At 45.9% G+C, this 16,221-nt stretch overlaps 1 long non-coding RNA gene across 1 annotated transcript in view; it reads left to right on the top strand.

Moving 5' to 3' along the window:
- LOC125612958 overlaps positions 1 to 5,017 on the top strand; it is an 8,508-nt gene extending 3,491 nt beyond the window's left edge. Inside the window, exon 2 of the long non-coding RNA XR_007343446.1 lies at positions 4,941 to 5,017. This is a non-coding gene — a long non-coding RNA (uncharacterized LOC125612958). The remainder of the gene's footprint in view (positions 1 to 4,940) is intronic.
- The last annotated feature ends 11,204 nt before the right edge of the window (positions 5,018 to 16,221 follow it).

Genomic DNA, 16,221 nt, shown 5'->3' with positions numbered 1-16,221 from the left:
TTTTTTTTTTTTTTTTTTTTTTTTTTTGCCTTAACTACATTCCACAGGCTGGATTTGAAGGTTTGTGTGTTTTTTTCTTTTGGTACCAGGGATTGAACTCAGGGACTGGACCACTGAGCCACATCCCCACCCTATTTTGTATTTTATTTAGAGACAGGGTCTCACTGAGTTGCTCAGCACCTCGCTGTTGCTGAGGCTGGCTTTGAACTTGCAATCCTCCTGTCTCAGCCTCCTGAGCAGCTGGGATTACAGGTGGGTGGCGCGCCAGGCTTGTTTCTCTTTTTTCTTACAATATTCAGAGCTTAGTGATTTTTTTTAATCTAATGATTTATCCAAAAATGCAGAAAATCTTTCTAGCTGGCGAGGAGGATAACATTTCAGGGTTGATAAGTCTGTGTCCTATAACAACCTGGGAAGTATGCTGGCCTTTTAGCAAGCTTCTAGTGTCTCAAGGAAGAACTCAGAAAGCAAAAAGCAAAACAAATCAGCAGTTTTCATCTGGCTACTGTGGTGTCGATCAGTTCTTGTTGAATTCTAATATACTTGTAGAAAACAGTGCTCTTTACCATAAGGTAATTTCTCTGCTTTAAGTGCTCCAGTGGCTTCTCACTGCAGGTACCCTAGAGAGTCCTGCAGGCTCCACTTTGTGTAGCTGTTTGGCCAATTTCAAATGATTGCTCAGTGCTGCTGGGAACTGAACCCAGGACCTCACACACGCTAAACGAGTGCTCTACCACTGAGCTACATCCCATCCCGCATTTGCTAATTCTTCATTTATGTTATTTTATTTGGTACCAGGAATTGAACCTAGGGGCACTTAACCACTGAGCCACATCCCCAGCCCTTTTTATTTTATTTTTTATTTTGAGACAGGATCTCATTAAGTTACTTAGGGCCTTGCTCAGTTGTTGAGGCTGGCCTTAAACTTGTGATCCTCCTGCCTTAGCTGTTGAGATCACAGGCATGGGCCACCAGGCCGGCTCTTCATTTAAAATGACCACAGGTAGCTTGCCTTTTTCCACAACCTCCAAACACCTTTTTGCATCTGCATGACTAATAATAAGAGCTGAGCCCTGAAAATCTCCTTTCAAGGAATCCTTGCATCTGTAGACCTTCAGCATACACAACTCAGTGCTGAATGGTTCAGGCACCAAGATTCCTCTACCAATTTGGAGGATGGGTCAACTCATAATGAAGTGTGGCAGATTTCAGTTAGTTTTCAAAACTAACCCTTTTTTTCCGCCCAAGGCTGGATAAGGAACCTCACTAGCTCTAATGAACATGAAGACCCAACTCACTGAGTTGGGAAAGAACTGGTCCTGAAAGGGGGAATTTGATAAAGGTGATGCCCATTAGAAGTGGGAGAGCCAAAGCACCATGTGCTTCTGCCTCTTGGGTTGGGCTAGGAGAATTGTAAGCCCTGAGAAGATGAGCTGGGGGCTGCCCAGAGCCTGGGGACATCATCAGTGAGGGCACCTGAGTGGAAAGACACAGGCTCTGACCAAGCACAGCAGTGGCAACTACCTCTATGACCACTGCATGGTCCACAGGGGCCCCCAAATCCTTCCTGTCCCTCTCAACTTAACTATGTTCAATCTAAATCCCCTGCCTGGTGGCATCACCTGCCTCTGGCACAAGGATTACAGAGAGCCAACTGCTTCAAAGGTAGATGGGCCACAAGGTACCCAAAACAAGGACGAGGAGGACACAGACTGTCATGGCCAAAGAGCTTTGGCAGTCACTGAACTCTATCACAGTGTCTCGGTCAACTGGTAGTCAGTCATTTCATTTCCAACTCCAAAGCTCTAAAACCTGAAAAGACAGGTAAATGCCCCCATCTGACAGTGACAAGGTGATGACAAACCTTGATGGAGCAATCACTTTGTGGCAGAAATTGCTTTGAGTCCTTTTCACCATGATTCCATGAAACAGAGCTTATTGAGTGCATATTTATTTATTTATAGATTGATTGATACCAGAGATTGAACCCAGGGGAGTTTAACCACTGAGTCACACCCCAGCCCTTTTCATTTTTTTATTTTGAGATAGGGTCTCCCTAGGTTGCTAAGGCTGGCCTTAAACTCTGAATCTGACTGCCTCAGACTCCCAAGCTACTGGGATTACAGGCATGTACCACCATGCCTGGCTGCATTTTATAGATGAGGAAACTGAGGCACAGAGAAGATAAAGAACTTGTTCAAGGACACATAGTCAGAGACAGGGTTAGGATTCAAACCCAGTTTGGTGTGCTGGGTACAGTGGCACATGCTGCAGTCCCAACAACACTGGAGGCTGAGGCAGGAGAATCACAGGTTCGAGGCTAGCCTGGTCAACTTAGTGAATCCCTAAGTAACTTAGCAAGACCCTGTCTCAAAATAAAATATAAAAAGAGCTGGGGATGTGGCTCAGTAGAAGCACCCCCTGGGTTCAATTTCCAGAACCAAAAACAAAAAAAAAAAAACTGAATTGCCTCTTGCACAATGAACACTAAACCACACTTAGAATCTCAGATTAGCCTCCTTTGCAGATGGGAAAGAGATTAGTTATCCTTCCATTTTTTTTATCTGTTTTTTTTTTAGATATATATGGCAGTAGAGTATATTTTGATATCCTCCCATTTTTATTATTTCTTTCTTTATTTAGGGATACTGGGAATTTAACCCAGGGATGCTTAACCGCTGAGCAACGTTCCCAACCCTTTTTAAATTTTGAGACAGGATCTTGGTAAATTGCTGAGGCTGACTTCAAACTCGTGATCCTCCTTCTCATCCTCCCAAGTACCTAGAATCGTAACAAAGGTTCACTTGATGCTTTGACCCTATCCCTTGTGGTGTTGAAACTTACAGGTTTTTTCTTTTTTCCAATCTTCTTTTCCCTAAATTTCTCCTTCCTGATCTTCTTTTTCCTAGCCTTCTCCTTCCTGATCTCTCCCCCCAATCTCATTTTTTTCTGAATCACCTCTATAAAAAAGCCCCCTGTTCCTCCAAATGGGCAGAATCACAGCCTTTGGGACAGGAGTTCCCCATGTTTCTCCTTTGCTAGTAAAGCAATGAACCTTCCTTTTCCTTTTTCTCAAAACTGGGTCCTTGTTAATGGATTGGCATTGGGGACAAGAATTGAACTTTCGGCAACAGAATCACAGATGTGTACCAACACACCCAGCTCAATCCTTTTTATTCTCTGCTCTAAGCTCTTATTCTAGTCCATTATTCTAGTTTTTTTTTTTTTCTTTTTGAGACGGGGGAGCCCAGGGATTAGGGAGACTCTCACCATGTTTGCCCAGGCCAGCCCTGAATGCTTGGGTTCAAGTGATCCTCCCACCTCAGCCTCCAGAGTAGCTGGGACTAAAGGTGCACCACCACGCCTGGCTCAAAGTCCATGTGTCTTCCTTTTCTTTGCCTGAGCCAAGGAAGTAGGCCCTATCTGGTCTTCCTTTTAGTATTCTCCCTGATCTTCCATAATCTATCATTCTGCTGAGACTTTCCCATTGGCTTCGGGTAGGATTCCTGTCATGGTTTACAAAACCCCCTTGAAACCAGTGGCCCATGCCTGTCATCGTAGCAACTCTGGAGGCTGTGGTAGGAAGATTGCAAGTTCGAGGCCAGCCTTAGCAACTTAGGAAGACCCTGTGGCAAAGTAAAAAATTAAAAGGGGTGGGAGTGAAGCTCGGTGACTGAGCACCCTGGATTCAATCCCTAGTACAGTAAAAAAAAAAAAAAAAAAAAGCCTCCATGATGTGGCTCCTTCCCACTCTCCACCCACACGCAGCCACATCCCATGTACTTCCTCACTCTGCCATGCAGCCTCTCTTCCCCAGCAACACCAGGTTATTCTGCCTCTGCTTACACTTATTTTTCTCTCAGCCTTGACCACTCAGCTCTTTTTGCACCACTTCTAATCAGCTCATCCGTTTCCTCCTCACAAGGCTTCCCAACTGTGCTGTCTAAAGTGGCCCTTTCACAGCCCTTAGCATCTCATGCATCAACCTTACTTGTATATGTGTGCCCGGGCTGGGTGTGCAGCTCTGTGGTACCACACTTGCCTAGCATTTATAAGGCCCTGGGTTTGATCCCCTGCACTGCAAATAAATATATATCTGCTCATGTTTATTGCCTATTGCCTCCCACCAAGAAGGCAGAGAATGTGTCTTGATCACTTCGACTGGGTGATCAGTGACAGTTTGTAGAATGGTAGAAGCTTCAAAGCAAGGGATAAGGATTTGGAGGTGTTGGCTCCCACTCAGCTAGCCAGGGTCTGAGCCTTACCTTGAAGTTGATGGAGAATCGACCCTTGATAATTCATTCACTCAGGGAGGCATATACAGACCCCCCATAGCTTTCTCCAAAGACAGAAGGCTTGCTTGGGAAAAGTGGGAAATGTTTTAAAGGAGTGAAGCAGTGCTTGGTAGTGGTCAGCAGCTTCCAAATGGAGACCAAATGGAATACCAGACAGCATCTCCTACCCCAGGCAAGAGGCGAGTGAAATCTGTAGGATCTACCCTCAGGACAAAGGGAAAATGCACTTCTGGGCCTTGGTTTATGGCCTGACAGCAGATCTCAGGAGGCTTGATGTAGGTCAGGGTCAGGCCCTGTATGTGTTCTCTCTCTTTTTCTTTCTGGTATCAAAGGTTGAACCCCAGGGCACTTAAGCCACATCTCTAGCACCCCCCACACAAGGGTCTCAATAAGTTGCTTAGGGCCTCACTAAATTTCTGAGACTAGCTTTGAGTTTGTGAACCTCCTGCTTCAGCCTCCCAAGCCACTGGGATTATGGTTTATAGGCGTGCACCACCATCCCTGGCTAGGTATATGTTCTCTTTAATAGCTCAGTAATTTATCGTTAACACAGGACAAAATGCTTGGGCTGAGTTCACCTTAGGCCATTAACATCCCCACCCCTTCGAGGAACCAATAAAACAAGCTCCTTTCTTTTGTTCACAGAGCCAGCCTGAGGTGTTCCTGTTAGAGCTGTGTCTCCCCTCCTAAATGGAAACCCTAATAAAAGCCTGGGCAGATTATTCACTTGCCTGACTTGATTCTGTTTCCATCCTCAGAGGGTCAAAAGATCCCAGTGTCCTGCATCATTCCTCATCTGCGTATTGTACTGGACTCCCCAACTGCCTTCTTGCTCCTCTGCAGCCAGGTGGAGGTCTTTTTACATGGTATCCTTCATGGTTCTTAACCTTGGTGGGGTTATAAGACCCTCCAGAGCTTGCAGTTCCATCTCCTGCCATTCTCCCTTGTAAATGTGACACCCCCACCTCTTATGCATCCGTTTTCATTATCCCCATGATCACTGCACCCTCTGCCTTGGATATCCTTTCTTTTTTTCTCTAAAGAACTAAGACTTGAACTCAGGACCTCATGCATGCTAGGCAGGTGCCCCCCCCCAATGCCATATCCCCAGCCCTGGGATGCTCTTTCCTCCACACTCATTAGACTTCCTTTCCTGAAGCCCTGTGAAATGTATCTCCTTGCTTGCTGAAGCTGGGGTCCCTTGAACCTCCTCTTTTATCATACTGCTCACACTTTGGGGGGGGTACTGTAGATCAAACCCAGGGGTGCTTAACCACTGAGCCATGTCTCCAGCCTTTTATTATATTTTATTTTGAGAGATGGTCTCGCTAGTTGCTTAGGGCCTCACTAATTTGCTGAGGCTGGCTTTGAACTCATGATCCTCCTACCTCATCCGCCTGAGCTGCTGGGATTACAAACGTGCACCGCTGTGCCTGGCTGATTACGCTTTTAATGACTCGTTCGATGTTTGCTTCTTCACTAGATTGTAGGTTCCATGAGGTCAGCCTCCTTTACCAACATCCCCCAAGGATAACCTAGATGTGGCGTGTGGTAAGGTACTAAAAGACAAAAAAAAAAATGCATCCAATTTCAGATTAGAAAATAAAAAACTAAGTGCCCTTGGGTTCAATCCCTGGCATGAAAAGGTAAAAAAAAGAAGAAAGGAAAAGAAAAGAAAAGCTAGACTAGGCATGGTGGTGTGCACCTGTCGTCCCAGGTACTCTGGATGTGAAGCAGGAGGATTGCTTCAGCCTAGGAGCTCAAGGCCAGCTTGGCAGCTTGAGTAATACAGACAGGCCCTGGAGAAGGAAGGAAGGGAGGGAGGGAGGAAGGGAGGGAAGGAGGGAGGGAGAAAGGAAGATGGATGAAGGTCCAGAGACCATTTTGTCTGACTCTTTAATTTCACATAGGGGGAAACTCAGGTTCAGGGGTAAGTAAAGCCCAAGGTCACACAGAAGTAACTGAAGAGCTAGCCAACACTGATTTCCAGGTTGCATGGAGTGTCTCCTCCACCTACACAGTCTCATTTCCGTGAAAGCCTCAGGAATGAAGATGATGACAGCAAACAGTGAGTGCTTTCTATGTTCTAGTGATTTCTGTGTATTGATTTCTTTAGAGCAGGGGAATGTTGCATATAGTTCTGAGGTACAGCACCTGCCTGCTAGCTCTGGTTTGATCCCCAGCACCACACACCCCCTACCTTCCCCCCCCCCCCAAGTAAATAGTAAAAAAAAAAAAAAAGAGAGAGAAATAGAGAAAGAGAGGGGTTTCTTTGTGAACAAATTCCTCCTGACTATTTCTTACTGGCTCAGTTCTTTCCTAGGCCCTCTGGAGAGGAGCACTGTGGAGAGAGAACTTGTCTTCCAGGTCTAATGCTAAATACAATGTGGAATTACCTCCTGCTTTCCAAATCACCCTTGGAAGTAGGTTTTATTATTATTATTATTATTATTATTATTATTATTATTCCCATTTTTCAGATGAGAAAACCAAGGCTCAGAAAGGTTTATTTGCCTAAGGCCACTTTATGGCAGAGCTCAGATTTGAACTCATTATCAGTCTATTTCCAGGACACACATTAGGCCAAACTTCTTCTCCCATCACTGAAACTTCTCCATACGAATATCCTTTTTTTGATGTTGTTGGTTTTTTTGAGGGGAGGGGTAGTGGGAATGGAAACCAGGGGCCACTAAGCCACATCCTCAGTCCATTTTTTATGTTTTATTTTGAGACAAGGTTTTGCTAAGTTGCTTAGGGCCTTGCTAAATTGATGAGGCTGGCTTTGAACTCGTGATCCTTCTTCCTCAGCCTCCCGAGTCACTGGGATTACAGGTGTGCGCCCTGGCTACTACTATTCTTATTATGCATTTCACAAATGGGGAAACTAAGGGCTACAGATGGAATGACTGGCTCAGGCACCACAGCTGGGAGGTATTGGAGATGAGATTTGCACAATCTTTGTGTCACTCAAGTATGTGGACCGACTTGTTTTTAGTAACGCTCAGGATGTTTCCTTTCCATGGGATTGTACTCGCCTCATCCTGAAATAACCATCAGGCAATTGAAATACTGGGGCCCAGAGTGGGGAAGTGACTGGCCCGGGTGGCATCAAGACAGATACAGGTCTCCGGAGTCCATGGCCAGCTCTTGCCTCCATTCTGAGCTGCTTGCCCTTCCTATGCCATCCTCAAGTTCTTGGCTCTGAAGTTCTGAGTGGGCCTTGTCTCCATCCCTTACCACCCAAAGTAGATCAACTTGAGCTCCTCAGGGACCATCACCAGAGTGTAGCTTGTATGATCAAGGGAAAGGGCCAGGAGGTCAATTCCTCCTGTCCCACCAACACTGAGTTCTAGGCAGGAGTTACAGCCAGGATTGTCATTCAGCCAGAACCAGAGGGTCCTATGAGGAATTCCTCTGGGAACCTACAGGCCTAGGGGTACAAGAGAAAGTGGTCCTCTGGCACTGTGGCCCAGGGTGACTAGGTTGGCTCATTTTAAAGGGTGGGTGACCTGTTAAGGCACACATGTCCTATGTTTAGAAGGTCCTTGTTCTTGGTTTAAAGCTCTTGATATTGTGTGTGTGTGTGTGTGTGTGTGTGTGTGTGTGCTAGTACATGCTAGACAAGCAGTCTACCACTGAACCACATCTTCCTGCCTCAGCCTCCTCAACCACTGGGATTACAGGTGTGCGCCACCACGCAATTCTTTTTTTTTTTTTTAAAGAGAGAGATAATTTTTTAATATTTATTTTTTAGTTGTAGTTGGACACAATATCTTTATTTTATTTTTATGTGGTGCTAAGGATCGAACCCAGAGCCTCGCACGTGCTAAGCGAGCACTCTACCGCTGAGCCACAATCCCAGCCCCGAGAGAGAATTTTTTAATATTTATTTTTTAGTGTTCGGCGGACGCAACATCTTTGTTTGTATGTGGTGCTGAGGATCGAACCCAGGCCGCATGCAAGCCAGGCGAGCACGCCACCGCTTGAGCCACATCCCCAGCCCCCCAGCAATTCTTAATAAACAAAGATCCAGTGAATTCCATTGCCAGTGATGTAATCAGGAAACTGCCCACTGCTTAGAAGTGGGCCTCTCCTGTGATGGCCAGGGTAGGTTGTCTTCCCTTTGCTTTCTGGGGTCCTCACTGAGAACAGACTGCCCTTGTTCTTACAGCTGGTTCCTGTCCTGCCAGCCGTGTGATGGGGAAGGGTGGAGGTGTCTGCAGGACCCTGAGTGGTGAACTCCAACTGGAGCCACCAAATGGAGCAGTTTCTGCTGCAACCCTCCCACTGGAGAGGAAGGATACCCAAGGCCCAGAGAGGGAAAGAGACTGTATGAGCTTGAGCAGCAAGTAGGCATGGAGACTAGCAAGCTGGGTCTTTCCTTACCACCTGTATCCTGCTGAGGGCAGACAAACAGTGAAAAGAGGGGCTCATGTAGCCCTGGGCTGGCCCCCGAGGACTTCTGTCCTCTTAACTGTGTGAAGATAGGTTTAGCTGCTGGTAGGCAGGATACTCATGGTCTGGGAGCACCCTGCTTGGGATTCAATGTCAGGTGCAGTGGGACACTGATCCCAGGTACTCAGGATGCTGAGATGGGAGGAGGCCAACCTGAGTAATTTAGCGAGCCTGTCTAAAAAATAAAAGAAAATTAAAAGGGCTGAGGTTATAGCTCAGTGTAGACCACCTCTGGGTTCAATACTCAGTACCAAAACAAACAAAAATAAACAAAGTAAAAGGAGGAGATCCCACCTTCTCCCATTTTTTAAGTAAAAACAAAACAAAAACAAAAATAAACAAAGAACAACAATCAACACAACAACAGAAATGCTGGGAGTGTAGCATGTAACTTAGTGGTAGAGCATTTATGAGGCCCTGGGGTTAATCTCTAGCACTTCCAAAAAATCGAAAGGAAAAACGAAAGAACAACCCGATGACTCAGCAGAGCACCTTGACAGGTGGCATTTGGTGTGTTGTGGCCGCCATGCCTGCTGTGACACACCCCGATAGTGCCAAGGGCTCTAATGCTGAGCTCAGTTCATCCACTGAACCAACCTGTCAGATACTAATTTTTCCCCTTCGTAGTTGTAGAAATTCGAACTTGGGAGGTAAGGTACTTTCCTGGGGATTTTTTTTTCTAATACTGGGGATTGAACCCCAGGGGCGCTCTCTCATTAAGCCACATCCCCAGCCCTTTTTTAATCTTCTATTTTGAGACAAGTTCTCCCTAAATTTCCCAGACTGACCTCGAATTTGCCATCCTCCTGTCTCAGCCTCCTGTTGTTGGGATTACAGGCATGCACCACCATACCCAGATCTTTTCCTGGGATTTCTCGTGAAATGCTTTCAGAGCTCAGTGATCAACTGAGATCATGCATGTGAAATATTCAACACAGTGCCAAGTGCATAGTAGGTGGTCCAGAAAGACTGGTTATGTAACATTCCACTGGCGGGAAATGGTAAGAACTAGGATTCAAATCCAGGTCTAGCCAATTCCCACCTGTGCTGTATTCGATTTATCAGGACTGTCCTGGTGTCAGAGCCCTGTTCAATTAAACCTCCATTAACTTGAACCAAAGTACCTAGAACTCAGTTAGGTTGACCTTTAGGAGAAGAAAAGCAAATCCTCAGGAAACAAACTAGGATTCAGAACTTAATCTATAAGGCCATGTCTCAGGAACATTCCATGATTTGGTGCCTATTCCAGCCCACTGCCTATACTTTCTCTGTCCCCACACCTGGACATGGGGTGACACACCATAGGTGCTTTAAGACAACTTGTCTTAAAGCAAGTAGGCATATAGACTAGCAAGAGGTAGAGGAGAGGAAAGGAGGTAAAAGAGAGAAGGAAGGAAAGAAGAAAGATTTTTGCCAGAACTTAAGTCAGCAAAGAGTCAGATTCAGTTACATTCATGAAATGTTCTTTCCTCAAGGAGAAAGTATTCCTAACACCTTTTGGAATTATTTATTTTACTGTCAGGTGCAGTGGCGCACACCTGTAATCTCAGTGATTTGGGAAGCTGAGCCAGGAGGATGGCAAGTTTAAGGCCAGCCTGGGCAATTTAGGGAGACCGTCAACAACTTATCCAGACTCTGCAAAAAAAAAAAAAATATATCTCCATGTATATATATATGGATGTATATAAAGGAGCTGGAGATAGAGCTCAGTGGTAAAGTGCTTCTGGGTTCAATCCCTAGTACTGAAAAAAATATTTTTTTCTTTTACTAATTTGAGTTTTTAATATTTTGGTATTAGGGGTTGAGGCCAGGGGTACTCTACCACAAAGCTATATCTCAAGTCTTTTTTATTTTTTATTTTTACATTGTGTGTGTGTGTGTGTGTGTGTGTGTGTTGGGTTCAAACCCAAGGCCTTTACATGCTAGGTAAGCATACTACCTCTGAGATATATCTCCAGTCCTCTTATTTCTTATAACATAGGGCCTTGTTAAATTGCCCAGGTTGGCATCAAAATTGCAGTCCTCCTGCCTCAGCCTCCCAGGTTGCTGAAATTACTTGCATGGGCCACTATAGCAAGTGAGGTCCAGCTACATAAATATAGCACCCAGAAGTGTCTGCCTGTCTCTCTCTTTCTCTCTCTCTTTTTGGTAGCAGGGATTGAACCCAGGGGCGCTGAACCACTGAGCCACATCCCCAGTCCTTGTTTGTCTTTTAATTAGAGATAGGGTCTCACTGAATTGCTAAGTACCTCAATAAATTGCTGAGGCTGGCTTCAAACTCAGGATCCTCCTACCTCAGCCTCCCCAGCTGCTGGCATTACAGTCATCAGGCCCAGCCAGATCTTAGATGAATATTGGTGCCCCAGGGCCTAGCCCAAGAGAAGCTCAAGTTGGTTTCTCCCAGGGCCTCTGTTAACCATTAGCTGCCAGACAAGCAGGAAGGATGTTGGTCGGGATTCATGAACTGCCAAAGTTCATGGTGAAGCTGAGAGGTAATGTCCATGTCACAGCCTCGCCCAGCCCTGGCTCATGTTTCTGGCTAGTTCCCTTCCTTCCTTGACCTGAGCTGCTGGGCAGAGTCTGGGGAGACAGCTAGCTGGCTGGCTCTGCTGCTGGCATCTGCTCATGGACTGGCATTTTAGAGTCCTAGGGAGAATGCTGGGTTGTGGGGTGGGGGCCGACACCGACGGGACTGATATAGACTAGAATTGATTTGGTTAAAGGTTAATTGCAGGTCTCCAAAACCCAGCTATTCCCAGGAGCCAGGCAGGGCACATCCATGAACAAAGCTTCCAGGTTGGAACTTTACTGGAGAGCGGGAGTGCAGCCAACTGTAGGTAATGGTTTCCAAGTAGGAATGACAGTGTTGCTGGATATCCAAATTTCTCAGTAATGCCAGACACCCAGATCTCTCTGTAATGGCTTTTGGGTTGTTGTTGATTTTATTTTTAGGGCATTGAACCCAGGGTTGCTTTACCACTGAACTACATTCTCAGCCCTCTTTATTTATTTTTTTCATTTTGAGGCAGTTGTTGGGCTGGCCTCAAACTTGTGATCCTCCTGTCTCAGCCTCCCAAGTTGCTGGATATGTGCCACTGTGCCTGGCTGGCTGTCATACTTTTAATTTTCAATTGCTAGCTTTTAATTTGTTGTTTTCTTTTTTTTTAAGAGAGATAGAGAGAGAATTTTTTAAAATATTTATTTTCTAGTTTTCGGCGGACACAACGTCTTTGTTTGTATGTGGTGCTGAGGATCGAACCCGGGCCGCATGCATGCCAGGCGAGCGCGCTACCGCTTGAGCCACATCCCCAGCCCGATTTGTTGTTTTCTTAAAGCATTCTTTCTTGTTTTATAATTGAAATATCTTCTTTACTTTTCTGAGAATATTAACTATAGGTTTTCCTTTCTGTGTGGACTTTGTCCCTCCGAGGTGCCTTGCATTCAGATTGCTACTTTGGTCTCATGTTGGAAGTGTTCCCTAAAGCTCTCTGAAAATCTATGTTTGTTCACCCATAGCCAAGAATCTGATGGCTGGAAATTGTGTGGTTTGTTGCAGCTCATTTGTCAACTGGAGCCATCCCTACAGGGTGTCAGGGAGGACTCAGCCCTTGCATTGGGTATTTGTAGGTTTTTTCCTCTAGGGCCATTCACCTTCTCCAGAGGTGGAGGATCTTATCCTGATAAAGCACCTATATATCTATACTCCGATTATCATCCTTTCTGAACTGGCAGAGGAGAAAGGTGAGGTCCTATTAGTTCAGGCTGTAGAATTTCATATCACTCTCTTGTTTTGGGCCCCCCACCTCTCCCCTGACCTCTATTGAGCTCAAGTTCCTGAGTCAGGAGCTACCCTGCCCGGTTGCTGCAGAGAATACACAATCCTTGGAATGTGCCTGGAGCTGGGGAAGGAGAAGGAGTTAGAAACTGGGTGGACTCCCCAGAAGCAAGTCCTGAGATAAGATGGGAATTCTTGTAAATTTGACTTTTTGATGGAGTTGGGAAAGCAGGATGGGGCAGGCGAGTGGCCTAAGCCGGAGACTGGCTCCAGCCTGATCCTGAGAGTACTCTGGGGCACCATGGTTTAGTTTCACTCAGAGGCCATTGCTGGGGTGGCAGCAGGTGCCCACCTCAGTCATCAGTGCTGGTGCCAGGGCCCAGCTGAGACTGGTGTCCTTTTGAGAAGACACTGTTTTAACATTTCTTTTATAAGCATGGCCTTCGGTTTTAAAGCACTTGTGTTACATTTTAAGTGCTTTCTTTGTATTGGTTTCTCTTCCCTGGGTGAGGTAAATAAAATCAGAGATTATCATTCATTTACGAGTATTTCTTTTTCTTTCTATTTTTGGTACTTGAACCAAAGGAGCACTTTGAAATTGAACCCAGGAGCACTTAGCCACTGAACCACTTCAGCCATTTAAAATTTTTTTATTTTGAGACAGGGTCTCTCTTAAGTTGCCAAGGCTGGCCTCAAACTTGTGATCCTCCTGCCACAGCTTCCAGAGCTGCTTGGAAGTACAGGCCAGGCAGCAACCTCTCTCCAAGGTTTTTATGTTTTTTTTTTTTTTTTGGTACCAGGGATTGAACTCAGGGGCACTGGACCACTGAGCCCCATCCACATCCATATCTTGTATTTCATTTAGAGACAGGGTCTCACTGAGTTGCTTAGTGCCTCGCTTTTTGCTGAGGCTAACTTTGAACTTGCAATCCTCCTGCCTCAGCCTCCCAAGCTGCTGGGATTATAGGTGTGCACCACCGTGCCCGGCTCTCCAAGGGTTTCTTTCAGGAGAAGGCTACTTAACTGAGAAGAAGGTGATGCTGGGCTCTGAGCCAAACTGGCAGCCACTGGGTACTTGGGTGAATCAGTCTAGTGATATGCCCAATAGGGTGTGGGTGGGACTTCAACTTTATTCACTCCAGGGGCCAACCACTGATCTAAAACTTTCAACCACCTACCTGCTAGACCTAAGCCTCAGTCTTGCTGTCCATGTACTGACCAGGATCACCTGCATCAGACATAAATGTTTATTGTGTTAAGCCACTGGGATTCTAGGGTTTATCTGTTTTAAGTAGCATCTCTTTAACTAATGCATCAATTTTGGGGGCAGGTGCTGGATATTGAGCGCAGGGGCATTTTACCATTGAACTACATTCCCAACCATTTTTCTCTTGAGACAGTGTATTGCTGAGTGGCTGAGGGTCTCACTACGTTTCTGAGGCTGACATTGAACATATAATCCTCAGACTTGGTCTCCCAAGTTTCTGGGATTACAGGTGTGCATCACTGCGCCCAGTCTGAATATCATATCATACCAAGGAATCATTACCAAATCTTGGTTTGTAATATCTTTATCTACCTAACCCATGTACCTACACAATTAGTATCTGATTATTTGATTGGTCTGAGTTCTGCACCACACTGGAGGCCATAATTTAGAGGTGGCCCTGCCCTAGTATAAAGCTCAGATGTACCAAGCAGCAGCCAAATCACCAGGAGCCCTAGTGACTCAATTGTTTGGAATCTCCTTTCAGCGACAGGTTCCCCTCCTCCATAAGCAGAAATTATGCAAAGGCGACCTCTATTGACCAAAGGAAGAAATTGCAGTTGACATACTTCCAGTAGAATGAAATGTCCACAGTAGTTCCTTCCATCTGCCAGGCTTTCCACATGTATTATTATGCCTTGGATTTGCAATATCTACCTCTGCAAAGTGGAAACCATTACTCCCACTTTAAAGCTGACTTAAATGGTGTTCGGAGAGGTGAACCAACTCCCTGAGTTCTCGCAGTGTGAGAGGCATCATTGAGATTTCACTCAGTGAGGCCAAGGACTTGGCTTTGTCCATCAGGCCCCTGCTCCTCAGAGGGCTGCTGAGAACAACAGCACTGCCCTCACTGGGAGTGTTAGCCACAGGGACCTCAGGCTCCGCGCTAGACCTACTGAATCAGAATTTGCAGTCTAAGGAGATCCTAGGCAATTTGTGTCTTGAATGCACATTAAAGTTTGAAAAGCACCCTGATCCTCCAGGTGGTCAGGGAAGCCCCAGCGTGTGTCCTCCTGAAAAGAATTTTCACATTTCTTTTAAATGTGGCCTTCAGTTATAAAGCACTTGTATTCTGTTTCAAGAACTTTCTCTACACTAGCTCCCTTTTCCCTCATGAGGTCACCAGGCATTCCCATTTTAGACAGAAACAGGCCTGGAGGTAAAGTGTACCCCACCACTCCATGTGAGAGTGATGGGAGAAGATCCAAGGCTTCTGAGATCTGATATTGGGGTTTGTAGCATGGGGTCTGTAGGTTCCTGGGCTTGCCTTTTCTGTTCAGAGATCAGTGAGTAGCCTGAGAGAGTTGAGCTGCTGAGGCTGGCCCTGAATTGCTGGAATTACAGGTGTGTGCCACCACCCCTGACTCCTCAGTCCTTTAAAAAGAAACTTATTTTGTTGGGCACATCTGTAATCCCAGTGGCTTGAGAGACTGAGGCAGGAGGATTGCAAGTTCAAAGTTAGCCTCAGCAACTTAGTAAGGCCCTAAGCAACTCAGCAAGACCCTGTCTCAACATAAAATATGAAAAGGGCTATGGATGTTGTTCGGTAGAAGGGCCCCTGGGTTCAATCCCTGGTTAAAAGAAAAAGAAAAATTTTGAGACAGGGTCTTGCTAAGTTGCTGAAGTTCTTACTGAGTTGCTGAGGCTGGCCTTAAACTTACGATGCTCCTGCCTCAGCCTCCCAAGTTACTGGATTACAGGTGTGCACCACCTTGCCCACCAAAGCGGGGATGTCTTGAGCACAATGTACAAATATGAATGGATGAATCTGGCTGTTGGCACTGGAGTTTGCCCTTGGCATAGATGTAACCTTTCCTTCCCTCTGTTCATGAGGAAAAAGTGAAACCCAACTTCTAGCTCTTGGCCCCCTAGTCAAGGGTGAATATGGCCCAAAGCTGTTCTATCCCCCTTTAATCCCTCCAATGTGTTTCCCCCTTAAAGGGCAAATCCCTTCCCTCACCCTCATTTGAATATGACTGGAACAGAGAGGGGGAGTGTGATGGGGGTGATGGCTAGATTTGACTCAAAGGAGAAGACACGGAAGACAGGCCCAGAACTCTCATCTCTACTGTGCTCCCACATCCAGGCAATACTCCTCTACAATGTCCACTTCTCAGTTCAAGCCATGTTCTTCCTACCTCAGGGTCCTTGCACATGCAGTTCCCACTGCTTGGAGAGTCTCCCCACCTCTCCCCACTTAGTTAACTGCTAGTCATCATTCAGGGCCCACTCAAACATTACCTCCTGCAGGAAGATTTCCTGTATCCCCTAAATTGTAAAGCCTATTAGTTTGGCTCTAGAATGTCCTTCAAAGGACCATGTGCTGGTCCTCAGCCTATGGATCTAAAAAGGTGGTTTGCTTTAAGAGGTGGGACCTAGCTGGAGGACATTAATGGTGGGTGTGCCCATTAAGGGGATATTGAGACCCA

This window comes from Marmota marmota, unplaced genomic scaffold (assembly GCF_001458135.2).
Source record: "Marmota marmota marmota unplaced genomic scaffold, marMar, whole genome shotgun sequence".
Lineage (NCBI taxonomy): Eukaryota > Metazoa > Chordata > Mammalia > Rodentia > Sciuridae > Marmota > Marmota marmota.
The sequence above is the reverse complement of the archived record's forward strand: the minus strand, read 5'-3'. Positions and strand labels throughout refer to the sequence as shown.